Raw genomic sequence first — 27,811 nt, forward strand, 5'->3', positions numbered from 1 at the left:
TCCATTCAGAAAGGTTGACCCACATACCTCTCCACCCAGACCTTTCTGCCACTAATTTTTACCACCCAGACAAACCAGTAACTTCTACCCATGAGTATACAAAAACACATCTGGACATTTCTCCTTCCAGATAAAATAAATAGTCAGGTGCACTACTCAAGTTCTGCTCAGTTTGATGGTTCACTTTACCACTTCAGGGATGACAAAGAAAGGGGCTGTGGTGATGCAGCTGTCCACTTTCAGGTGATAATTTTATATCATGCAGAACTACCTTTAAAGTAGACCTGAATGTTCTCTTCCTCAGTAAACTAATTACAGGGAATTCCCCATGAGGCCATAGCTATGGCTGGTAAAGAGAAGGTAATGTTGCAGTAGTGGGGACTCTAGACTTCTGGGCTACTTCCATGTGTAACTTACTTATGCCTTCAGGACCTGCTCAAACCCAATCTCATATCTACAATTCCCATTTATATGGTGCAGGTCTGCTGTGAACCCCCAACTTTATAGCTTGGTGGGTCAAACAGCACCCACTTCATGATGGGAAACTCAAGTCCTATCTTAACTTGATTGCCTGTAGTTAAACACTTGTTCTCTGCTAAGGCCCACTCACTGGCTGAAAGCTGTTTCTATGAAGAAGAGTCATTATCTGAAGAATGGCAGATCTTTGCTCCAAATGCCCAAGCAACCTGATAAAAGCTCCAAACAGCATCTCTATTTGCCACTGAAATCTCCATCATATGAGATTTCATATGAAATATGGATCATATGTCCCAAGTGGAAGAGCACCTAACATGACAGACTATACCTATTGCAGAACCTCTTCTTGCTCTAGTCTGTACTCAATACTTGCAGCTTTCCAGGTCACTCAGTAAATAGACTGATGTAGAACAGTTACATGAAGAATATGTTGCCTCCAATATCTAAAATGACCAACTAAGGATTATGGTTCTTTTTTGGTTGTCAGAGGGGTCATATGCAATATCTTATTCTTCATCTTAGAAGGGACATCTTGATATGCAGCACACCAGTGGATGTTTAGAAATTTCACTGAGCTGAGAAGACCCTGAAACTTTGTTGAATTTATCTCCCATCCTCTGACATGCAAATGCCTTCCCAATAAGTCTGGAGTAGTTGCTACTTCTTGCTTACTATGTCCAATTAGGATAATGCCATCAAATTGATGAAATAGTGCAGGAAAGGGTGATCAAGGTCCCTGAGTATGAGATTAAGAAACTATTACTGAGGATTTTATTTTGTTAAGGGGTATTTAGGAAAAAAGCACTTAACCCGCCATGTGTTGATTTCCTGTGAAGCAATGATACACAGAAGGAAAAGCAGTTGCAATTGGAATCACCACTTGTTAAGTTTATGATAGTCCACTGTTATCGTCCAACATTTGTCTGTTTTTGCACAGGTCAAATAGGAGAGTTGAATAGGGATGTGGTGGGAGTCACCCCTGCATCTTTCAAATCCTTTACCATGGCAATAATCCCTACAGCCCCTCCAGGAATGTGATCTTGTTTTTGATTTACGTTTTTGTTAGGTTGAGCCAGTTTGATTGGATTTTAGTTGGCATTTTCTACCATAATAAAAAATTCAGAGAACCAGTGTGGGAATTCTGACAGTTGCTGATTGTTTGTATTCCATCTATGCATTCTGAAACTGGGGAATTAACCACAGAATAGGTTCAGGGACTCACTGGATCCATTGTGAGATTAACCTGAGCTAAAACTCCATTGATCTCCTGACCTCCATAAGCTCTTATTCCATCAGTTCTGAACCAGTGTGTAATATTTCTTGCATTTCTTTGTCCCCGATATATTGTCACCCTGATAAAAGGCCATAAATCCTTTTGTGGAAGGCTGGAAGCAAGTTTACCAGTATAAATTTTGAGTGGTACAGTTGGGTCCTTCCCCAAAGATAATCAGCTTTCCCTTCATTCTGGGAATTCTGGGTCTCTAAACTGCCTGAAATCTGATAGTTGATTGAGGACCATTATCCTATCTTTTTGTGATTCAAGTTATACTTTTGTTCATTTAACTTAGAACTCTTCTGCTTATACAGATCAAGTAAGAGTTTAGTAAATTGCCTATCTATTTGAGCTCCAAGTACCCCATGGTCAACTAGCCAATACCAAAAGTATCTGCAAGTCAAACCAAACTGCTTTGACTCTGCTGTTCATTATAATAGCCATGCCCACCTCCTCTTTGGTTGATTAAGCACTGCCACTTGGATCCTGCCAACACAAGATCTGGTCACATCCTTTGCATTTAAGGATCTAAGTTCAATGGCAGCAGTTCTCATAGTAATATTTGACCTATAGAGGAGAGCAATCACAGACCCCTTCATGGGTGATGGAGCTGTGCTCACAAATTCATTCCTCACAGTCCTGGTGAAAAGTTGTCCTCTGGATTCCTGCAGTGAATGAGCAGGTCTTACATGATAAATTGATTCTAACATTCCAATCACTCTACACCTTTGGATCTCTTCATCTAGCATTTATACCCGGGCAGTTCTAGCATTTCAATTTCAGGTGATATGGGCCAACTTTTGGTCATCAGTTTTATGCACAAAATTTTTATTTTAGGTTCAGTTTTGGAGATCCTAACAATCAGTATCTTTTTCCTGTGTTTCTAGAAAAGTATACAATATCTTCCGTGCAAAAAAGGGAAAGTCAGGCTTCTCAAGTGTTTTGGCTTGCTAAAACTGCTGGAATGCAATATACCAGACACAGAATGGCTTTTATAAAGGGAATTAAGTTACAACCTTACAGTTCTAGGGCCATGAAACCTTCTAAATTAAGGCACCAACAAAAGGTTACTGTCACTCAAGAAAGGCTGATGCCATCTGGAGATCTCTTTCAGCAGGGTAGGCACATGGCTGAGCATCTGCTGGCCCCTTGCTCCTGGGCTCCATTGCTTTCAGCCCCTGTTCCCTATAGGGGTTTCTCACTTGGCTTTTCTGGGGCTAGATTCATCTCTTGACTTCCCTTGGCTCTCTGCAGTTCTGGCTTGCTTAGCATCTCATGGAAGTCTCATGGCATTATCTGCTGGGCTCTGCCCATGTTGAGGCATTTGCCCTCTCTTTTGGCATGCTAAGCATCTTCAAACATCCATGTCTTTGTCAGCTCTGAAGAAACTGTTCTCCACGTGTTTGCATCTGAGGTTTCTCCCAAATGTTTCCCTTTTAAAGGACTCTGGTAGAGCCGGCAATGGTGGCGCAGGGCCAAGTTCTCGCCTGCCATGACAGAGACCTGGTTCGATTCCCAGTGCCTGCCCATGCAAAAAAAAAGGATTTTGGTGAAAAATCAAGACTAATGTTGAATGGGTGGAGTCAAAACTCCCTCTAATAATAGGGCTACAGGCACAAGTGGATGTGTCACATCTCTATGGAAGTAATTTAACCAAAAGGTCACACTCACAATTGGGTGTGTCACACATCCATGAAAACAATCCAATCTAAGTTTCCAACCTTAAACCTTAAAGGTCTGGCCTCACAAGGTTGGATTAGTATTAAAAGACAGCTCATTTGGGATACAAAATATTTTAAACCAATACACCAAGTATGAAGAAAATAGTACGTTAATGTTAATTGCTAAGAGACAAATATTTGAATGTAAAATAAGGTCATATAGAATTACATTGACTAGGAGTTAAATAAATTTTTAAAATCCCAGTAAGACATGAAAAGATTTCAAAGTATGAAAATGTTTTCATTTAATTTGAATAGATATTTTATAGAGATTTTTTATTTTTGTTATAGACTTAACAATAATAACTTATTCTGAATATTACATATGATCTATTTTAAAATAAGCAAGTTCATGAACTGGCATCATTTCATCTATGAAAAAATTTGGAGATGTAGTAGGTAGTTGCATCTTTTATTCTTTTTTTTTACTTTTAGGAAAACTAGTATAAAAACTAAAATGACTGAGACGAATGTCAATCTTTTTTCCTTTCTTCCTTGTCTAAGCTATAGTGTATAATCTGTTTCAAAATATTATTTTAGAAGCTTAGTCACTAAGAAAGCTTTATAAAATACAACACATTTACTGTTGCATCCTACCTGTATTATCATTTTAATGCAAACATCTTCTTCATTTTTTTATTTAAAGCTGGTGACATAAATAAATGGGTCAGAGAAAAATAGGTGTATTTTTATTTATTCTATTATGGAAGAGAAGTGTGCCTTGTTGATTTGGCTTGATCTTTTCCTCTCAATACTAGTCCTTAGAAGTATTAATAGACTACACTTTTATTAGTATATTATATGAAAGGAAGAATTTTTACATAGTGTTACAGCTCACTAAAATTAACAGTGCAACTAATCTGCCAGATTCTTCAATTTCATATTGGAAATCACTCAAAGTATAATTTCAGAAAAGGAGCAAGCATTATATAATAAAATTCAAATTTTTAAATAGGAAGAATGAAGATTTTATATGCAACATTTTTCTCTCTTAATAATTGCCACGAAAGTGGAATTGTCATGTTCAATTTTCTTTTCTATTATCTCTTTCATGAGAAAGCTATAGCAAGAAACTTGGTTCCATACTATTAAAAAGAATAATTGAACTGGATTGATCTTCTATTTTGAGTTGCTAATTGTCCCACATTCTCTCTTATTGCAATTTTATTTTTTAGAGGAAGAGGTATAGGAGAAAAGCATTGAATGAAAATTAACTTTCACAGTCCATCAAACTTCAATGTTGCAAAGTGATGACATGAATTTTCCATGAACAGAGGTTTTTTTCGTTATGTTGAAGATTACAAAAGACAACAATGTGGCAGGAGGCTGTCAGTATATAAAATGAATATTGTGTCTGGAGACGTGCTCTCATCTGGAGCAAAAGTTTATGACTGACTCAACTATGATATTATGATTATTTTTAATTTTCACATATAATCATCAAAACATTTTATGGGTATGCTTATATTTCAGATATCTAGATCCTAAAGCAAGAGTTGTTTTCAGCTGAACAATTTGACAAGGTTAGATTTACCCATGCTGAAGCTACTCCTATTTATACACTTTCAGGTCTTTGTCAGATACATCAAGTGTTCACTATATATTAGACATTTATTTGGCATTGATGATACATAGCAGGCAAAGAATTATGGAACTCCTATTCTAGTGGTCTAGATGCCCATTACTCACACAAGCTAATGAACCATCACACTTTAACATGACTTATTAATTATTATTGGTGGAAAAAATATTTTTATTTTGTAACAGTCAGACATATTCTACTATTCTTCATGCTATAGAGATTACTGTGATTGTCCTTGCTACAATGTAAGCTGAATTAGGAGCTTTTCTCAGCAGTCAACTCATGCCTAGATGGAGTATTTGGCAGGAGGACTCTTTATGTCTTTATTGGAGGCTCTCTCCTGCTTTCCCAAGAGCCCCATAAAAAGCTCTTCTTAATGTAAGTCACAGTACCTGGGATACAAGACACAGACACTAAAGTCATGACACATTTTCCTTGAGAAATTCAGGAATCATGCTAGTTCCACAAATTCAGTAAATACCAATATGTATTTCTATTTTACTTTCCAATCTTCTGCCCATTTTGTCACCATAAATTAAAATAACTAGTATTAAATTTATCTTCCAGTCATCATGTAACAAAGAATGGACTTAATCTTTCACCATAAGCAATTGCAAAACTGTACCAAATATGTGAAGCAATTGTTTTCATACCTTGGAAAACAGGCAGTGTAAGGCTGTGTTCCAGGGAAAAGAGAAACAACTAGGAGATTCCTACAACAACACCCACTTCCTGGCAGAAGGCAATTTTTAGAACAAATATTCAAAGAGAGGAAACCAAAATGTTGCACGGGAGATGTGGTGGGGAGAGGAAGCAGGGGAAGGGGTTCACTGAATTCCAGGAAATGGAAATAAGAGTTCAGAGATATTGAAATCCTGGAAGGTCTGAATCACAGTTTAAGAAAGGAGAGTATTGAATGGAAAAAAAAAAAAAAAGAAACAAAAGTCTAGAAATCAACACAAAGGATAATTAATTAAAGCAAAACCGAACAGCAAAAACAACAATTTACTGTACAGTTTATAAAATGTCAGATTTAACTTGCATGACAACAATAGCACAAAGGAAAGGTAAGCATATAGAAGTAAATTGATATAAGAATTCTTTACCAGAGGTGAAGTGTTATAATATTATTTGAAGGAAAACTATGATAAGTTAAATATTGTATGCACAAAATTAAGAAAGAGTACAGTTAATAAACCAATAGTAGAGATGAAGTGGAATTTGAAAAACCATTGAATTAATAAAAATGATTAAAATATTAAAAGAAATATATATGGGACACATAGAAAACAAAGAGTGGGATGATCCATTTAAGCAAAGTTGTAAGCTTATCACATGAAATGTCAGTTGCCCAAACAGACAGAATTAGTCAGACTAGATAAAAGAGCAATCATCCACTTCATGCTGTATATAAGAAACCCACTCTAAATATAAAACTAGAAGATTAAAAAGAAAATGTAGAAAAATATTTATCATGGTAAGCCTAAACTCAAGAATGCTGAAGTGACTATGGTGATATCAGATAATGTGGACTTTAGAAAAAGAAATATTAATGGAGGTAAAGAAGAAAATTTTATAATGAAGTGGTGTCAATTCATCAAGAAGAAATGCCAATTCTAAATGTATGGAACTCAATGACACAGCTCAAAATACATGAAGCAAAGCCAAAGGATCTGTAAAAAGAAATAAACAAATTGTCAATTCAAGTTGGAAATTTCAACATCTCTCAATAGTTGATAGAGCAAGTACACAGAAAATCAGTAGATATATGGAAGATTTAAACAACATAACCAATTAACTTGAAGTAACAGACATTTAGTAATTTCATTCACAAAAAATAAGCACAGATTCTTTTTTTTTTTAATTTTGACACCTTTATTTGTACACTGAAAGCAAAACTTTCAGTTACATCTCAAATCAAACTGAAGTTTCCATCACAATGTCTGTCCTGACAATGGAGCAGACAATAAACATTTTTCTAGCAAATTATTCCTAACAGGTATCATCATAGTTCCTCTAGAATTAGAATTCCCATCAAAATTTTTACAGTTTGAGGTAACTAATTTTTTTCCTGTCCCAGTTAGTTGTTTCTATCCTATGTCTTCCGAATTTGACCTTTTAAACTATGAGCTAACTGGTATATTTCATGTCGAAATCTGATGGTTTCTATAGAGGTTCACAGCTTTTCTTCCTTCCTCATAGTATTTGTGAATATTCAATATATGTTTATTCAAATGTTTGCTGATCACATTCTTTACATTGCACATCATACATTCTTGCCCATAGACCATGTGGTGGGTCATAAAAAGGATGTCAATAAAACAAAAGCATGAGCATGCTTAAAAGTATGCTCTCTGATCACAGTGAAATTAGATTAGTAAATGATAAGACGAAGTACCTGGAAAATTCTTGTTTACTTGGGCTTAAAGCAACCAAATGCATTTTGTGCAAACAGTATTAAATACTTTTTGCATAAAATGCAATTGGTTCTATTTCCGAGCTTGAGATAGTGAAGCATTTTCTATATAAGACAAAAAAATTGACATTTATTGCAGAAAGGATTGACAAATGGGACTACATTATAATGGAAAAGGCTATAAATCAAAAGACATTTCATAGAAATTGAAAATACAAGTTAAAAACTGTAGACAGATATTTGCAACTCATATAAGCAATAAAGAAATATAAAGAACTCCTACAAATCAGTATGAAAACGAGAAAAAATCTAATATAAAAAGTGAAAAATGCATGATAAAGCACTTTTCAAAAGGGTAACACATATGGTCAATGAAGCTATGAAGAGGTAGTCAACCATATTTATGATCAGATAAATGCAAATTGAAACCAGAATGAGACACAATTTTATACAATTTCAATAGCAAAAATAAAAAATTATGAGAATACCATGTCCTTGAACGTGATTCATCAAAATCTCTGATATGCTGTTGGTAGGTCTGAATAGATATTGCATATGGCAGGTCTGAACAGCGATGTGAAAAAATAATTTGACACCTACAAACATTTACACCCTTTACCATAAATTGATTTTACTCATCAGCATATACAAATGAATAATTTAATATAAATGTGTTCTACGAGTAATATAATAGGAGTACTGTTCAGAATTGTAAAACTTTCCCATCAGCGGAAAGAATGGACAAATCTAGTGTTAGATATTCAAAGGATGGACACAGTGGTAAAAGAAAATGAGCTATAGCTATTCATCAAAATATAGACCAATCCTTTCAATAAAATATTTGCTAAAATGCACTACTGCATAAAGTATGATATGACTTTCATAATGTCAAAAACATCTGGTATGAAACCATATGATTCATAGGAATGTTTGGAAAGATGACCAAACTATAGATTTAACAAAGAGAAGGCTAAAAACAGGATTCAAGACATGTACTATCTTGAGTGATGGGAGGTAAGGGAATGGAGTGAGATGGAATCATGAGGAAATGAATTATTACTCACTATTTTATTTTCCTTTCAGTGTAAGAGGTATATGGATATTTATATTCTCAAAAGCAAATAAAATCTATACATATTCATATACAGGCATTGGCCAATGATAAAATTTTTTCATGAATTAAATGATGAATATTCTTATTCTATAATAATGAAGCCTGGAAACTTAAAACTAACAAGAGCAACCACAAATCCACAAAACAGACATTCAAAAAAGGCCAAATTGTTTAGAATAACATCGACGCCTTTCTTTATGTGGTCACAGCTCTCCTATGCAGCCTCATTTTTGTCATTCTCTGCCTAATATTCTATATTCTTCCAGTACCAAGCCATTTTTATTTTTCAGAGCAGGGTCTTTTTCAGTACTTAGATATTAATCCCTATCTCCTTCAGACTCATTTTCTGAAGTTTCTGTTTTTTAAAGCCTTCTGTGACTTGACTTTTCCCATGTTCATGCAAGATACCCAACTCTGTGCTTCTATAAAAAAAGAAAAAAAAACCTTAGCTGCTTTGATGGGGGGAATGGAGTCTCCTTCACAAGACCATGAGAAATTTAAAAGCTGGTAGTGCATTTCATTAATCTGTACGTTCTCAAGTGAGGTGCTGTGCCTGGAACATGAGCAAGTAGTCAATAAATATCGAATTAACTCAAGAGTAGGCATCACAAATGAACCTGCTAATTGAAAACTGTCAGACTAAATCCATTTTAACTACTGCTCATTATAAAGGTTACCAGCTCTGACCACCTGTAAAGTGTTCGGCAGTTTAGTAGACTAGCACTCCAGAAATTTTATGCCACAGGCATAACCCCACAACCACCCTTATAGATGAAGAGAAAACCTTAAGATCAACCTACCGCTTCAAACTTTATCATTCTTAACTTATATATTTTTTGGTTCTCTATTTCTGGTTATCTCCTTCCTTACTACCTGCTTCCTTTGTTTTCTTTTCTGCACTTTATTCACTTTCTGGTTAAAGTACTGTCACAAATTTGCCACACTTTTATTGTCATCCATACCTACTAATCTTTTTTTTTGTTCCCCCTATTATTTATTTTTATTCCATATGTTCTACTCTTCTGTTGATATAGTAGATAAAAGGAGCATCAGACACAAGGTTTTCACAATCCCATAGTCACATTGCAAAAGCTATATCATTATACATTCATCTTCAAGAAACAAGCTACTGGAATATAGCTCTACAGTTTCAGGCACTTCCCTCTAACCTTGTGAATACACCTAAACTAAAAAGGGGATATCTATGAAATGCATAACAATAGCCTCCAGGATAACCTCTAGACTCTGTTTGGAATCTCTCAGCCACTGACACTTTATTTTGTCTCATTTCTCTCTTCCTTCTTTTGGTTGAGAAGGTTTTCTCAATCCCTTGATGCTGAGTCCCAGCTCATTCTAGAATTTCTGTCCCATGCTGCCAGAGAGGTTTATACCCTTGGGAGTCATGTCCCATGTAAAGAGGGGGAGGGCAGTGACTTTGCCTGCCATTTTGGCTGAGAGAGAGATCATACTTACTAATCTTGATGCAACACAAACATTCTTTCTTTTACTGCTTAGGGAAAAATTTGGAACTATAACTTAATTTCTTACCTACAAAATAGAGAAAGAGTGAGTCCATAGTAACTATTATTAAATCCATGAAACTACTTCTAGACTTATTTATTTAACAAAAGGGAAAAAAAACTTAATTGGGGGTACGTAACATTTCTTAAACCTTTCCCAGATAATTTCCTCCAAAATTTGACTGGCTGGCTTATTAAAAAGTCAATTCAAACATATGTGTACTTTTCTTTTCGTTACCTGTAAAAATTACTATTTCTGGAAATAGTGTCAAGCATCAAGGCATTCCTAAGATTCCAAGGATACATTTCTTTGTCCATAGACAAAAGATTCCATTAACTCATTTAAGAATCTTTTTTCATATTTGATACTGTTTCTACAATAGGATGTCCATTGTTTAGAGACTGATTATTAGTGTGAACTAATCATTTCCCAATGTATATTAATTAATACTACTAACTGGATCTTTCAAATCACATGGCCAAGAGAAGCAGTAGTCTGGCAAAAAATAAAAATAACTAGAAACAATTCAAAAGTGGACTTAGTCTCAACATAAAACCAAAGTCATAATTACACTGATGGTATTTATCAAAACATCATCATAAACACCCCTCCATATAGCCACTGATTTTCTATAGTTGTTCTATCAACTGTTGAAAGATGTTGAAATTTCCAACTTGAATTGACAATTTGTCTATTGCTTTTTACAGATCTTTTGGCTTTGCTTCATGTATTTAGAGCTTCTTAAAAATGAATCAATGAGGAAGATACTGTGAACATATCTTTTACCCAATGATTTTAAGACCTGTTATTGATCTTTGCCGGTTTCTCATTCTATTATTCCTTATGCATTCATTAGTTGACATTTCTCTATAGATAAATTTCCTTCCTCTCCCATATACTTTGTGTGTGTGTGTGTCTACATAAACACATACAATACCTTATGTTTAGCCCTATTTTGAGATAAATATTTTACTCTTGAAGACTTTATGAATTTTGGGGGGGGGTGCCTTTTTACCAAAACTCTATCCACTGTGGTCAAAAGTGAGATAAGTTCTTTTAATGATTTTAAGAAATACAAACTGCAAACAATTTGAGCCTGTGTCCATTGGCTTTTATCAGCAACTAACAGAGTATCTACATGACGTACCATACACTTAATCCATTTTGACAATGAAATACCAATATTATCTCTTAAAGTCTCTAATGGCCTGTTGGAAAAATATAATGATTTGTTTTATTTTCAAGATCACAGAATTGTATATATAAAATGATTGTCTTTCTTGGCAATGTCAAGTTTTATCCCTTATATTCATTTTGTTGCTTTAGTCTTAAAGATCTGTATTGATTTGGAAAAGCAGCAGGTGAAAGGCTGAAACATGAAAAATACTTCTCGTTTTTCAATAAATAATAAAAGCAATGGTTCACTATCAGGACAGCAGTTTGGGCTGGAATATTCACTTAGTTTGAATTTGTTGAATTTCCTCTTTGCCCCCTCCATTTCCTGAGAAAGATTATTTTTCAGATGTGGTTGCCTATAGATTACTCAGAAATAAAAAATTTTATAGTAAGTTAACTTGAAATATTTCTTTAAAGTTTTGAAAGTTATTTAAAAACATGATAATATGGCTCAAATACACATGAACACTACCCTCATTACATTACCTTTCCCTCCCAGCCCATACCTCTGACTTCATGCTGGCCTTCCCAAGCGTAAGTTGACTGAGGAAATGCTGCAGCAATGCTGTGCCTTTCTGGGACATCTCTAAAGGAGATTAGTTAAGGGAAATTCTCCCAGAGGACAGAAATTTTGGTGGTTCACCTGGTTTTGCATTTTTTCTGGAAAGAGAGATAACCAGTTATATGACTCTATATTGGTCCATGGGCTGAGGTAATTCTTTGGCTAGATGGACAGGAACTTGAAAGGATCACAATTAGAAAACTGGTCGCGAGAGAAATACACAGATATAAGTCTCTGAATGGGAAGACAGTAAAGATATTTATTTCCTATGTGACTTTTCATTAAAGCATGTCTTTGGAAGAAGAGGATCTTAATAATAAAATAGATTGACTGTGCATTAATTTGTAACCTGCAAGAATGCTGGCGGACTGGAACAACTTTTAAAAGAAAATTTAATTAGTTACAAAGTTTACAATTCTAAGCCTATGAAAATGTCCAAACTAAAGCATTCAAGGCATGATATCTTAATTCAAGAAATGCCAATGTGTCTGGACCGCTTCTGTCAGTTGGTGTCACGTGGCTGGCATCTGCTGGTCCCTTGCTCCTGGGCACCATTGTTTCAGCCTCTGATCTTGTGGGGGTTCCTCACTTTGCTTATCTGGAGCTGGCTTTCATGTGTTGTCTTCCCTTGGCTCTCTCCAGGTTCTGGCTTGCTTAACATCTCATGACCACATTTGCTGGGCTCCAAGCATCTCCAAACATCTGTGTCTCCATTTTTCCAAGTGTCAGCATCTCTGTCAGCTCTGCTCTAAAGTTTCTCTTGGTTCTGTAATTTCTAACTTTCTCCAAAATGTTTCCCGTTTTAAAGACTTTAGTAAACTTTTCAAGAGCCACCTCAAATGGGTGGAGTCTCATCACTATCTAATCAAAAATTCACACCAACAATTGGGTCTGTCACATCTCCATGGAGGTAATGTAATCAAAAGTTTCCAACCTACAGTATTGAACCAGGATTAAAAGAAATGGTGGTCCCACAGATTGGATCAGGATAAAATATGGGTTTTCTGGGGTATGTAATACTTTCAGACTGGCATAGGATGATACATCTTGTCCTAACTAGCAGCCTCTTTCCTCAGCCCCTTATATCATTGCCCGATGGTCTCAAGAACAAAGTGACCATGGTGGCAGGGATTGAAGTTACACATGAGCTCAGCAACATGGATTTCCACTTATCAAGGAAAACCTATTTATAGCCACTACAGAGTAACCAATCTTCCAGCAACAAAGACCAATACTGTGTCCTTGATGTGGCACAATTTCCTGGTAACAAGTGGACTATTTCCTTCAAGGAAGTAGTAAAGTCTTGTTCTGATTGGTTTAGACACCTAATATGGGTATGGATTTGCTTTCCCCAAATGCATTGCTTCTCTCAAAACTACAGTCTCTAAAATTAAAGAATACTTTATTTGCCATCATTTTATTCTTCACAGCATTTCTTCCATTAAAGCAATTCATTATATTGCAAATGTGAGATGGGTACATCTCAAGGAACTTACTCATTTTACCATATCCTCCATAATCCTGAAATACCTGAATTGATAGAAAGGTGGAATGTTTTTTAAATACTCAGCTGTACTGCCAGCTATGTGGCAATGCTTTGCAATACTAAAGTAATGCTTTCAGTATGCCAAGTATGCTGTCACTTAGCTACAATATACAATATTATTTTTCATGGGCAGGAATCAAGAGGTAGAAACTGAATTGATTTCTCTCATTATTTCCCATAGTGACACATTATCAAAATGTTTACTTTCTACCCTCATGATCTTAGGTTCTGCTTATCTTATGGTCTTAGTACAAAGGAAGGGACATTTATACCATGTGGAATAGCAATGATCCTAGTAAATGGGAAGTTGAGATTCCACTCAGCTTCTTTGGGCTCCTGATGATTCTGAATCACCAGGCCAAAAAAACTGAAAAACAATTAATGGAATTACTGGGTGATTGATTTGGGTTACCAAGGGGAAATTGGTTGGCTACTACACAACTGATGAAGGAAGAGTGAGTCTGGAATAAAATAAATCCCTTATTAAGGTATTTCATAGTACTGCCAAGTTTTGTAATTAAAGTCAATGAAAAACTACAACAATCCAATTGAAGTAGAACTGCTAGTGGTCCATAACCTTCACGAACAAAAGGTGGTAGCACCGCATCAGGCAAAGGACAGCAACCAACTGAGATATTTTCTAACTGCAAAGGGGACATGAAATGGGTAATGGGAGAAGGTAATTTTAAATAGGAGCTACTACCACATGGTCAGTCACAGAAATGAAGACTTTAATAGTCACATATTCAACATTACACCAAAAAACACCCTGCGCTTCACCTGCTCAGACCATTCCTCCTGTGGGCAAAACCCTGGCTGCCATTTATCATATTGGTATCTCAATAGTTTTGCATTTTTCAATATGTCATTTAGTTGAAATCATACAGAAAGTAGCCTTTAAGGTTTGGCTTCTTTAACTTAACTGTATGTATTTATGTTAACTCCATGTCTTTTTATGACTTGACAGCTCACCTTTTTATCACTGAATAATATTCCTTTTTATGGATGTATCCCTGTTTTTTTATCCATTAATCTATTTAAGAACATCTTGGTTGCTTCAAGTTTTGGATGTATATGAATAAAGCTGCTGTAAAAGTTCTTTTGAAGGTGTGTGTGTGGAAAGTTTACATTTCAATTGGATAAATACCTAGGAGCACAATTGCTGAATCTTAGACTATAACTGTGTTTAGCTTTGTAATAAACTACCAAACCATCTTATAAAGTTATTGTACTATTATGAATTCCTACCAGCAACAAATTAGAGTCCCTGCTGTTTTGCATCCTTGCCAGAATTTGCATTTTTAGATTTTGCCATTCTTATAAATGCGTAGTTCAGTCTCACTGTTGTTTACTTTGAAATTCCCTAAAGATACATGATACTGAGAATCACTTCATGTTTTTTTGCCATTGGTATAACGTCTTTGGTGAGAAGCATGTTTAGATCTGTTTCCTACTTTTAAAATTGGATTGCTTGCTCCCTTATTGCTTATTTTTAAAACATTTTTGCATAGGTTTTTCAAATATTTTCTCCAAGTCTGTGCCTTGTTTTGTCATTCTATTAACAACATCTTTCAAAGAGCAGAAGATTTTTCCTTTCTTTCATTGCACTATTGTTGAATCTAAAACTCATCACCAAACCATGAGATCACCTTTATTTTCTCTTATGTTATGTTCTAGAAGTTTTATAGCTATGTGCTTTGCATTCAAGTCTAAGACCCATTTTGATCGTAATTACTGTGAAAGGAGTAAAGTCTATGTCTAAATTGAATTACTTGTTTATGGATGTATTTTTTGAAAAGACTATCTTTTCACCATTGAATTGCCTTTGCTCCTTTGTAAATGTAACTGGATATGTGCGGGCTATGTTTGGGCTCTCCATTCTGTCTGATGGAACAGTTTGTCTATTTTTCATCAATATCATTCTGTCTTGATTACTATAGCATTAAAGCAGGTCTTAAAGTCAGTTAGTGCAGTTTCCATTGATATTTTTTCTCCTTTATTGTGTAGGCTATTCTGGGTATTTTGCCTTGCCACATGAAATTTAATATCTGATCCTTGATCTTATTTTGTTTCTCCATAGGTAAGGTATTTTATTCTTCTCTGAATTCCTTCCAAATTTTCTGTTTGCCTTTGGTACTCTGCAAAGTTTATGACATGCCTATATATATATATATTCTTGATCTTTATTCTGCTTTGTTTTCTCTGAGCTTCCTGGAGCTGTGGTTTTGTTTTTGTCATTAGATTTGGAAAATTTTCAGCCATTATTGCCTCAAATATTTCTCTTGAATAGGAAATATTTCTTGCTCTTCCTGGTATTATAGTTATGCTTATCACACCTCTGTCATCGCCCCATGGTTCTTGGATATCTTGATGCATTTTATTCATTCATTTTCTCTCTAAACTGCAATTTGTGAAATTTTACTAACATGGCTTCAAGCTGAGTGATTCTTTGCCTAGCTGTGTTCAATCTATTGATAAGCCCATCAAACACAGTCTTCATTTCTGTTAGTTAATTTTTTATTTCTAGGATTTCTTTCTGATTCTTTCTTAGAGTTTCCATCTCTTTTTGCATTTTGTCCTCTTTTTTTTATCAGAGGCCTGTGCTGGTTTTAAACTGTTATGTACCCCAGAAAAGCCATACTTCTCTAATCCAAACTTGTGGGTGCAGACTTTTTGTGGGTGGGATCTTTTTATTTCCATGGAGATCTGACCCACATAATTGTGGGTGGGACCTTTTGATTAGGTTGTTTCCATGGAGATGTGACAGCACCTATTCAAGGTGGGTCTTAATCCACTTAGTGGAGTCCTTTTTAATAGAGGGACATTTTGTAGAGGACATTTTGTAGAGGATTTCTTCCCATGTGAAAGAGGAACCTAAAGGCTGGCTACCTTTCCTCTGAGATGGTATCCTCTTCTTGGTGCCTTAATTTAGACATTTTCATGGCCTTAGAATTGCAACTTGTAACTTAACAAATCCTCTTTAAAAATCCCAATCTGTTTCTGGTACATTGCATTCTGGCAGCTTTAGCAAACTGGAACAAGGCCTTAGCATATGAATCCCTATCATTTTAAGTTCTCTATGTGAAAATTCCAACAGTTCTACCATCTTCGAGTGCGGTTAATACTCCTGCTTTTTTGCTTCAGACTATACTTTTTTCTTGTCTTTTAGCATGATTTGTAATTTTTTTTATTGTTGGAAGCTACACATAATGTATCAAATAACAGGAACCGAGGTGAATATGCCTTTACTATAAGGCTTTATGTTTTCCTATGGAAGAGTTAGGCTGTGTTTAAGCTTTGCTATATTAGTAGGTGAAAGAAGTGTTAAATTCCTCTAGTTTTTGTCTCCACTCTTGTCTTTTTTTTTCTCTATAAACTCCTTGTTGACCAGAATCTGAGCTTTGCAGTTTATTTAACTGTAATCCCCTGTTAATATACAGGAGACCAGGACTTTCAGAACCAGCCTGCCCACTGCTTGGTAATAACTCCATCCACCTCATCTGTTACACCCAGGCCAACAGTGAATGCAAGGATGATGGGAACAGAGTCAGCACAGATGGCGAGGGCTACAGGATGGCGGTGGGTCCACCCAGACATAGACAAGGCACCCTCGGTGTCAACCCTGGCCGGTCTGCTTTACTGCCCTTTGGATTTTAGACTTCCCTAACTAGCACCCACAATCATTTACACCAAATCTATGCCATCAAACTGTTATCCTCCACTGTTTCTGCTTGTATGGTTGAACCATAACTATATAATATATATATACAATCAAGATTTTAAAAATTAGGACTTGAATGTGTACCCTAGCAACATAACTTCAAGAAAAGTTTATTAGTGTGATATTTTAGCTCAAAAATTTCATATGTGCATGTAGGTCAATATATGTGAGAAAGATTATTTACTCCAATTTACTAATGAGAAATCTAAAGTCATAAAAATTGACGCCTATAGCTAAGTAGAACCCAGATCCATCTCTCACCCTCTTTTTGTAACAGTTTTATTGAGGTATAGCTTATATGTTATCACGATGATCCTGTTTTAGAACATTTCCAAAATCTGCTACAGTTCCTTCATACCATTTCCTGTCAATTCTACTCCAACCTCCAGCCTTTACCACCCACATTTGTTTTTTCCAGAAATTTCATATGAATGGAACATACAAAGTGTAGTCATGCTTCTAATTTCTTTCACTTAACATAAGATTTTGAGGTGCATAAGATCCACCTTATTGCATGTATCAGCAGTTCATTCCATTCTATTGCTGAGTCATGTTTCATTAAATGGATTTGCTACAATTTGTTTATCAATTGATCAGTCAATGGACATTTGGATGTAACCAGTTTTGGTTTATCCTAAACAATGCTACTATGAATTTTCACTTGCAATTTTGGTTTTGGCATGTGTTTTCATTTTCCTTGGGTAAATACCAAGGAGTTGATTTACTGAATAGTAGGCATAAGTTTTTATAAACCTGTTAAATAATTTTGAAAGTGCCTATACTACTTACTCTCGTACCATCAATACAATAGCATTCTACTCTCTCCATGTTCTCATCTATTTGGATGTCAGTCTTTATAACTTTAGCCATTGCCATGGGAGTAAAGGAATTTCTTTGTGTCAGACTAAATTTTAATTCCCCTAATAACTATTGATGCTGAGTATCTTTTCAAGTGCTTATCAGCACTTTCTTTCTTTGCTGCTAAAGAAAAGACCATGCAATGGGTTGACTTAAACAATGGAATATTTTCACTCATGTTTCGAGGCTGGATGAAATCCGAAATCAAAGCGTCATCAAGGTGATCCTATCTCCAAGAAGAATGTGGTATTCTGGGGCTGATTGCCAGTGATTCTTGGTCCTTGTTTTTCTGTCAAATGACAACGCACATGGTGGCCTCTCCTGGTTTCACCATTCTTTTCTAAGTTCTGTTGACCATCAGATCATCGTTCCAAGACTTTTTCTTTGTGTACCAGAATTTCATTCTCTGTAAAAAGGACTCCAGTAATAGATTAAGACCATCCTCATTCAGCTGGGCCACAAATTAGCTGAAGTAACCTCATCAAAAGTATCTATTTGCAATGGATTCACATCTATAGAAAAGGATGAAGATTAAGAGCAAGCTTTTCTGGGGTACATAACTCTAAGCCACCACACATGCATTATATCTTGTGTCTTATTTAAAATTTTGTCCATTTTTAATTGGAATTTTTCTTTTTATTTTGAATTTTAAATATTCTTAATTCTGGATACAAGTGCATTACCAAATATATGGTTTGCAAATACCTTCTCCCAGTCTGCAGCTTGTCAAACCATTCCCCTGGCTATTCACATATGCATTAATAAGATTTATAGAATGAAATATCTGATAAGTGAAAATCGATTTGAAATCAGGTCAAAAATAATCTTTTATTCCTGCTAGCTTATCTGTAGAAATATTTTAAATTGCTATTTTGTCTAAGACACAACCTCTATCAACTGTTTGCCTGTGTTATATGTTAAGTGAATTAAAGATTTTTTATTTTCCATTTTCCATGTGTGCAGGCATGTATATGAATGTATGGATTATGTATGCATACATATGTATACAATTGGAACTTACATGATGCAAAAATAATTTTATCTTTGCATTAATAAGAAACATGGATTTTTTATACATTAAATGAAAATTTCTGAATTATTACATTACTTATTAGCAATCTGCTCAAGTTTGACATATACTAATGTTGACAGACTATTGATTATTTGATACATATTTGTGTGTATAATCCACTGCTATTTAAAACTATTTATTGAACATTTTATATCTTCTAAGATTCTGCTAGGCATTTGGTCTGGATAGAAAAACAACAAACAAAGCTTTGTTTTTAAGGAGCTTAGAATTTACTTGAAGCAATATGTTTTGCAATTATGTTTCAATCAAATAGCACATTATGTTTTCTGCCTCACAGACAAGGCTAAACCTCTAACAAAACTATAACCTCCAACAACACCATTCTAATGTGGTAAGAAAAAGTAGAATATTCTAATATTAATATGCTAATAATGTAAAAATAACTTGAAAAGAAAATTAAAGAAATGAGGAGAATAGCTGATTCCAAAATAAGTGTGCATTTTTCTTTATCCTTTTAATTAATAGCAATTTTGAATTATCAAGCTTACCACCCAATCACTAATTTTGATATTTCAGAATCATTATGTACAAATATTAAAAATTTAACTTTTAATAAACCAACACTGTGTCATTCCCCTCTTTGCTTTGCTTCATGTTTCAGTAAGCTTAAGATTTTATCTAAATAGTAAAATAATGGGCTTCCTGATATATATAGGTTTATAGAACTTGAAGATTTTCACAAAGACCAATACAAAAGAATTTTTTATTTTTCATATCAACTTTGCAAGGAAGATACAGCTCGACTTAAAAAAAATGCATTCAAGGAACCATAGAAAAATGTTATTTTCAAATGTGCAATTCTCTTTCAGTAATTCCATAACCACCTTCAAGTTAGATGAATCTCTACAATGACTCACACGAGTAACACTGTGGTTATATTCACAGTCAAAGCTTATTACAGCAAGAGATTCAGTGTAAAAGGGAAACAATATGCACTGTGAGAGGTCCAGAAGCTCAGGTGAAGCATTCTGAGTCTATCTTTACCCTGCCTGCATGAGATGTGCTCTCTCTCCTGCAGCCAACTACAGAAACACATATGAATGCCTTTTTATCTTCTATCCTGCTGTTTCATTTAGGAATTTAAATACCTCTATGAATAGTATATATGAGCAATCTGATTATAGCACAGTATTGTAAAGTCACCGAACGAAGCTGAGTCTGGGTATGGTTGAAGGAGGAAATCTGGGGCATGTATGCTGTTAGAAGGAAAGATAGAGGATAAAGACTGGGACAGTAGAACTTAGCAGTGCCCAGAGTGAACAGTGGTGGTGATTAAATGTAAAAATAAAGAAATGTTTTTGCATGAGAGAGGGCAAATGAATGTCAATATTGAAAGTTGTTGAAAATGAGATGGTATATGGGAAAAAAATGCAATCAATGCTCACTATTAACAGTAATATTGTAATATGCTTCCACTGAATGAAACAAAGGCAATATGCCAAAGCTAGCTGAAAATGAGTGAGAGATAAGAGGGAGTGGTATGGGAGTCTATGTAGAAGAAATGGAAATGTCCTCACATAGATGGTGGTGGTGAAGGCAAGGCTATGGGATTATACTGGGGATCATTGATTTTTCACTTAGGTTGGATTGTGTGGTAATTAAATTCAGTTGTCAACTTGGCCTGGTGAAGGCACCTAGTTTTGTTGCTGTGGACATGAGCCAATAGTACATGAACCTCATCTGTTGCTCATTACATCCACAGTCGTCTAGGAGGCATGCCTGATGCAATGAATGCCATTTGACTTAATTGACTGGTGCTTAAATGAGAGAGCTCAATGTAGCACAGCCCAAGCAGCTCAGCATACCTCATCTCAGCAGTCGCAGCTCAGCCTAGGCCTTTGGAGATGCAGAAAGAAATCACCCAGGGGAAAGTTGTTGGAACCCAGAGGCCTGGAGAGAAGGCCAGCAGAGATCATCCCGTGCCTTCCCATGTAAGAAAAAACCTCAGTTGAAAGTTAGCTGCCTTTCCTCTGAAGAACTAATGAAATAAATCCTCATTTATTAAAAGCCAATTTGTCTCTGGTGTGTTGCATTCCAGCAGCTAGCAAACTAGAACAGATTGTATGATATGTAAATAAACTGCTTAAAATGAACAGAGAAGTGAAAGTGCTGGAGAAAATGTGGAAAAAGCTGTACCTATTCACTGCTGTTAGGGAGGTAGAATGTTCAGCCCCTCTGGACCGCAGTGTGGTGGTTCCACAGGAGGCTGGGGGTGGGGTTGCCATATGATTTAGCAAACCCAGAGTTAGGTGCATATTTGGAGGAATTGAGAGCAGGGACACAAATGGTCATTTGCACACTGGTGTTTATGGTGACAGTGTTCACAGATTGCAATGGATGGAGGTGAATCATGGGCATATCAATGCAGAGATGGAAGAGGGAACTGTGTTGTACATATACAATGGTCTATGGAGCAGATGCAAGAAGGAATGAATGTGTGAGTCATCCAACTGGGTTAATGAAACTTGAGGACAATAAGTTGATTGAAATAAGCCAGAAACAAAAAGACACATATTACAATGCCTCACTAATATACAGTAATTATAATGTGAAAATTCTGAGAATTGCAGGGGCATAAGCTACCAGCTGAAGTGCTATTGTAAAGGCTCCTAGATTGTAAGATCTTACAGGAGACACATCTGTTCCAGAGTTGTAATTGTTATTTCTAAATTCTGAGATGCTGAGCTCTTTATGTATAATCTGGTCATTACGTGGAACTCTGGGGATTTGTGTGACGCCCAAGACACAGAGCTTTAATTCTCTAGCTATAAAAGTCAGCATTACCCCATACAGCAATTGTTTAAAACACTGAAATAGTTATCCAACTTTAATTAAAGCTATGAATGCAGCTGATCTGGCTAGCACTGTGGTGAATCAGACTAAAGGGTAAAGAGTGTATTTTAAAATGTCAACTGTTTTGTGAGACCAAAGGAAAGGATGCTTACATGTTGTAAAAGCTATATTTTTATATATGCCTATATTTAACACATTATCTAATTTAATTTGTGAAATTTATTCAAATACCATAATTACATTGAACCACAAATAGGGAGTGAGATCTTATTGGTTTGTACAGGTTGGTGTGATGCTGTGATACATCCAAGAGTACTCTAGGAAGAAGTTTAAAAAGTATCTGCAAACTCCCCTTGAGGACTATGTAAATAGGTGAAAATTAAAGCTCCCCACCTACGGAAGATCTGATATTCTCACAAGCATTGGGGACTGCCAATTTTTGGATGGGACAGGTCATCAATCTTGGGGCTTGCCCTGATGGAAGTTATTCCAACAACAGAGAAGCTAAGCCTATATATGATTATGCCTAAGAGTCACCCGAGAGAAACTCTTTCGTTACTCAGATGTGGCCTCTCTCTCTAAGCCAATGGCAGAGGTGCACTCATTGTCCTTGTCCACTATGAGGGACATGACCTCCAGGGGTATAAATCCCCCTGGCAATGTGGTACATGTCCTTGGAATGAGTGTGTCCCTGGCATTGTGAGAATGAGGAAGACTTCTTGACCAAAAGGGGAGAGATAAATGAAACAAAGTTTCAGTGACTGAGAGATCTCAAATAAAGTTGAGAGGTCTTTCTGGAAGTTATTTTTATGCATTACATAGCTACCCCTTTTCAGGTTTTCATGTATTAGAGTAGCTAGAGTGAAATACCTGAAATTATTGAACTTTAATCCAATAGCCTTGATTCTAGAAGGTGACTGAATAACTATAGAGCTTTTAAGGGTGATCATGTAAGGGTGAAAACATCATGACTGATGCTCCTTTTATCCAGTGTATGGACAGATGAGCAAGAAAAAATGTCAAAAAATAATTTTAAAATAGTGGTATGTATGGGAGTTATAGGATGTCTTGGATGTTCTTTTTCCCTTTCATTTTTAATTTTATTCTGATTTTAATGGATATGAATAATCAAGTTACTGGGTATATCACCTATAATCCATACACATCTCTTTATAATCACTTAGTTTAATGATTGATTGATGTGAAATATTAAATAGCCACTACAAAAATAAGGATTTTATCAAAATGATAAATGTTAATTACTGAACTCAAATATTCTAAATATCTAATATTGTTTAAGTTTTTTTGGCTGCTTAAAGCAGATACCAAAAGATGGTTCAAAATATATGGAGGCTAAAAGACACAACCTTAAGCAACCAGTGGGTCAATGAAAAAAATTACAAGAGAAATCAGTAAATATCTTGAGGCAAATGAAAATGAAAACAGCATATCAAAATTTATGGGATTCAGCAAAGGCATTGCTGAGAAAGAAATTGATTACCTAAATGCCTATATTAAAAACAAGAAAGCACAAAAATCAAGGAATTTCAACTGTTCACCTGGAAGAAGTAAAGAAAGAACCACAAAGTAACCCCAAAGCAAACAAAAGGAAAGAAATAACAAAGATTAGAGCAGAAATAAATGAAATTGAGAACACGAAAACAATTGAGAAAATCAACAAACTAGAAGTTGGTTCTTAGAGAAAACCAATCAAATCCATGACCTTTAGCCAGGCTGACAAAAGGAGAGAGAGAGAGAGAGAGAAAGAGAAAGGGAGCGAGAAAATGGATGCAAATAAAATCCGAAATGGGAAAGGGACATAACTACTGACCCTGTGGAAATAAAGGAGGTAAGGAGAAGTTACCATGAGAAACTATATACTAATAAACTAGGAAATGTAGACGAATTGGACAACTTCCTGGAAAATCATGAACCACCAACACTTACTTGAGAAGAAATAAATAAACCAATCACAAAAGTTGAGACAATTATCAAGAAGCTCCCAGAAAAGAAAAGTCCAGGAACAGACAGCTTCACATGTGAATTCTACCAAGCATTCAAAGAAAAAATTAGTACGAGTCTTGCTCAAATTCTTCAGAGAGAGGAGGAAAAGCTATCTAACTCATTCTATGAAGCCAAGGTCACCCTAACACCAAAGCCTGACAAAAACAGATAAAGATATTTCAAGAAAAGAAAACTAAAGTCAAAATTCTTTAATGAATATAGATACAAAGTCCTCAAAATACATTTGAAAATAAAATCCAGCAGCACACTGAAATCCTCATAACTAAGTGGGATGTATTCCAGGTATGCAAGGCTGGTTCAACATAGGAAAATCAATGAATGTACTACATCACATCAATAAATCAAAGCAGGAAAAACACATGGTCCTCTCAATTGATGTAGAAAAAGCATTTGACAAAATTCAAAATCCTTTCTTGATGAAAACACTTCAAATGATAGAAACAAGGGAACTTTTTCAATATGACAAAGGAAGTTGAAAAACCCAAAGACTAATATCATCCTCAATGGGGAAAGACTGAAATCTTTCCCTCTAAGATCAGGAATAAGACAAGGAATTCTACCGTCAGCACTGTTATTCAACATTGTGCAGGAAGTTCTAAACAGAACAATTAGACAAGAAAAAGAAATAAAAGGCATCTAAATAGGAAAGGAAGAAGTAAAACTCTCACTGTCTGCAACTGACAAGATATCATATTTTGAAAATCCTGAAAAATCTACAGCAACGCTCCTACAGCTAATAAATGAGTACAGTAAAGTGGTAGGGTACAAGCTCAACACCCAAAATTCAGTAATGAACTAGTAATGAGCAATCTGAGCAGGAGGAAATAAAAAAAGAAACATTTAAAATAGCAATCAAAAGAGTCAGATATTTAGGAGTAAATTTAACTAAGGACACAAAAGACCTATACAATAAAATGTCATGAAATTTCTAACAGAAACCATGACAACCCTAAATAAATGGAAGGGCATTCAGTGTTCATGGATTGGAAGATTAAATATAGTTAAGATGTCAATTCTACCCAAACTGGTTTATAGATTCAAGGCAATACCAATTAAAATCCCAATGGCTTACTTTGCAGAATGGGAAAAAACTGTAACCATATTTATTTAGAATGGCATGGCACCCTGAATAGCTAAAACTATATTGGGAAGAGAAAATGAAGTGGGAGGTCTCACAGTACCTGACTTGAAAGAATATTATGAAATTACAGTAGTTCAAATGACATGGTACTGGCATAAAAATAGATATACTATTTTTATGGAATAAAACTGTGTGTTCAGAAATAGATTCTTACATCTATGGTCAATTGATCTTGATAAATAGTCAAGTCAACCCAACTTAAAGAAAGCAGCCTCTTCATTAAATGGTATTTGATGAACTGGATATCTATAAAAAAAAGAATGAAAGAGGAACCATATCTCATACCCTATACAAAAATTAACTCAAAATGAATCAAAGACCTAAACATTAGAGCAAAGACCATACAACTTTTAAAAGAAAACATAGAGAAATGTCTTATAAATCATATGATAGGAAGTAGTTTCCTAGACCCAAAACATGAGCAATGAAAAAAGTAATACATAAATGGGATCTCCTTAAAGTTAAACAGTTTTGTACATCAAAGAATTTTGTCAGAAAAGTAAAAAAAGACAGCTTATGCAATGAGAAACAACATTTGAAAACAACATATCAGATAAGAGTTTAGTATCCTGAATATACAAAGAGATTCTAAAGCTCAACAAAAAAAAGAAAAACAGCCCAACTGAAAAATGGAGAAAAGACATGAGCAGGAACTTTTTAAAAGAGGAAATACAAATGGTTAAAAGGCACATGAAAAGATGCTCAACTTCACTGGCTATTAGTTAAATATAAATCACAACCACAATGAGATATCATCTCACATTCACTAGAATGGCCATTATCAAAAAAACAAGCAAACAGAAAATGACAAGTGCTGGAGAGGATGTGGAGAAAGACACACTTATCCACTCTTTGTGGGAATGTAAAGTGGTGCAACCACTCTGGAAGACAGTCTGGCAGTTCCTCAAGAAGGTAATTACATAATTGTCAAATGATCCAACAATCCCATTACTAGGTATACATTCAGAATAACTGAAGGCAAGCACACAAATGGGCTTTTGCACATCAATGTTTAGAGCAGCATTATTTTATGATTGTCGAGAGATGGAAAGAGCCAAATGTCCATCAACAGATTTGTGTCTAAACAAACTGTGGTATATACATACAATTGAATATTACATAGCTGTAAGACAGAATAAAGTCATGAAGCATATAACATCATAGATGAACCTTGAAGACATTATGCTGAGTGAAATTAGTCAGAAACCAAAAGACGAATACTGTATATTCTCACTAATATAAACTAACATTAATGTCTGTATTTTAAGAGTTAAAGTTAAGATTAGAAGGTGATCAGAAAATAGAAAGAGGGTCAAGCTTGAGCATTGTATGCTGAAGGATAAAGACTGTGCACAGAAATGATTGTAAAAATTCAGAAATGGATAACACAATATTACCTGATTGTAGCACAATAATGTAAGTACACTGAATGAAACTGAATGTGAGTATGGTTGAGGGAAGATGACTGGAAGCATGTATGAAATCAGAAGAAAAGATGGAGGATAAAGACTGAGATGGTATAAGTTAGCAATGCTTAGAGTAGACAATGCTGATTATTAGATTTACATATATAAAACTGTTTTTGAATGAAGGACAACAAATGAATGTCAATATTGCAAGGTGTTGAAAATGGGATGGTATACAGCAAAAAAACACAACCAATGCATGCTAGGGTCTACAGTCAACAGTAGCAGTGCAATATGCTTCCATTGAATGTAACCAAGGTAATGTGCCAAAACTAAGTGGCAATAAGTGGGAGATATGGGGGAGGGGTATGGGATTCTTTGCAGAAGAAATGGAAATGCCTTTATATAGATTGTGGTGGTGAAGGCATGTGATTATACCAGGAACCATTGATTTTTACTTAGGTTGCATTGTTTGACGTGTGAATAAAATTGTTTAAAATGAACAGAGAGACACAAGTACTGGAGAAAATGTGGAGGAAAACATGAAGCTGTTCATTGTTGATAGGGAAGCTAGCTAGAGGTGCAGCCCCCTGGAGGGCAGTGTGGTGGATCAACAAGAGGCTAGGGGTGGGGTTGCCATATGATATTGCAACCCCGTTGCAAGGTTTATACCTGGAGGAAATGAGAGTGGGGGCACAAATAGACATTTGCACACTGGTGTTTATGGTGGCAGTGTTCCTGATTCACAATGGATGGAGGTGGCCTCAGGGGACAGTGACTGAGGAATGGAAGGAGGAATTATGGTGTATACATACAATGGACTATTGAGTGTCTGCAAGAAGGAATGAAGTTGTGAGGCATGCAACTAGGTGAATGAACCTTAAGGTCTGTATGTTGAATGAAAATGTTAGAAACAAATATTATCATGCCTCACTCATATGGAATAACTATAATACACAAACTTGGAGAATTAAAGTCAGAAGCATGGGTTATCTGGTTGCAGTCTGTTGTAAAGGTTCTTAGATTGTAAACTCCTACAGCAGTCACATCTATTCTGGAGTTGTAACTGTTAATTTCTAAATTGTGAGATAGGTGTTTGTGTATAATTTGGTCATTCCCTGAAACTTCAGGTATTTGTGTGACACCTGAGACTCAGAGTTAGAGCTCTGAAGCTATGAAAGTCATCATTACCCCATACAACAACTGTTTCAAATGTTGAAAACGTGATCAGACTTCAACTACAGATATGAACGAAGCTGACTTGGATAGCACTAAAGTAGATCAGAATACAGGGTAAAGGATGATATGGTCCATATTATAAAACTTCCACTTCTCTGCGAGACCAAAGGGAGAGATGTTCATTTGGTGCAAAATTTATATTTTGGT

The 27,811-nt window shown here is 35.4% G+C and overlaps 1 long non-coding RNA gene and 1 pseudogene across 1 annotated transcript in view; both read left to right on the forward strand.

Moving 5' to 3' along the window:
• Positions 1-27,811, forward strand: part of LOC143666023 (uncharacterized) — a 688,093-nt gene that overhangs the window by 480,313 nt on the left and 179,969 nt on the right. The gene's annotated exons all lie outside the window — the stretch shown is intronic.
• LOC143665915 (aspartate aminotransferase, cytoplasmic pseudogene) overlaps positions 14,051-27,811 on the forward strand; it is a 55,372-nt pseudogene continuing 41,611 nt past the window's right edge.

Source organism: Tamandua tetradactyla, chromosome 22 (assembly GCF_023851605.1).
Source record: "Tamandua tetradactyla isolate mTamTet1 chromosome 22, mTamTet1.pri, whole genome shotgun sequence".
NCBI lineage: Eukaryota > Metazoa > Chordata > Mammalia > Pilosa > Myrmecophagidae > Tamandua > Tamandua tetradactyla.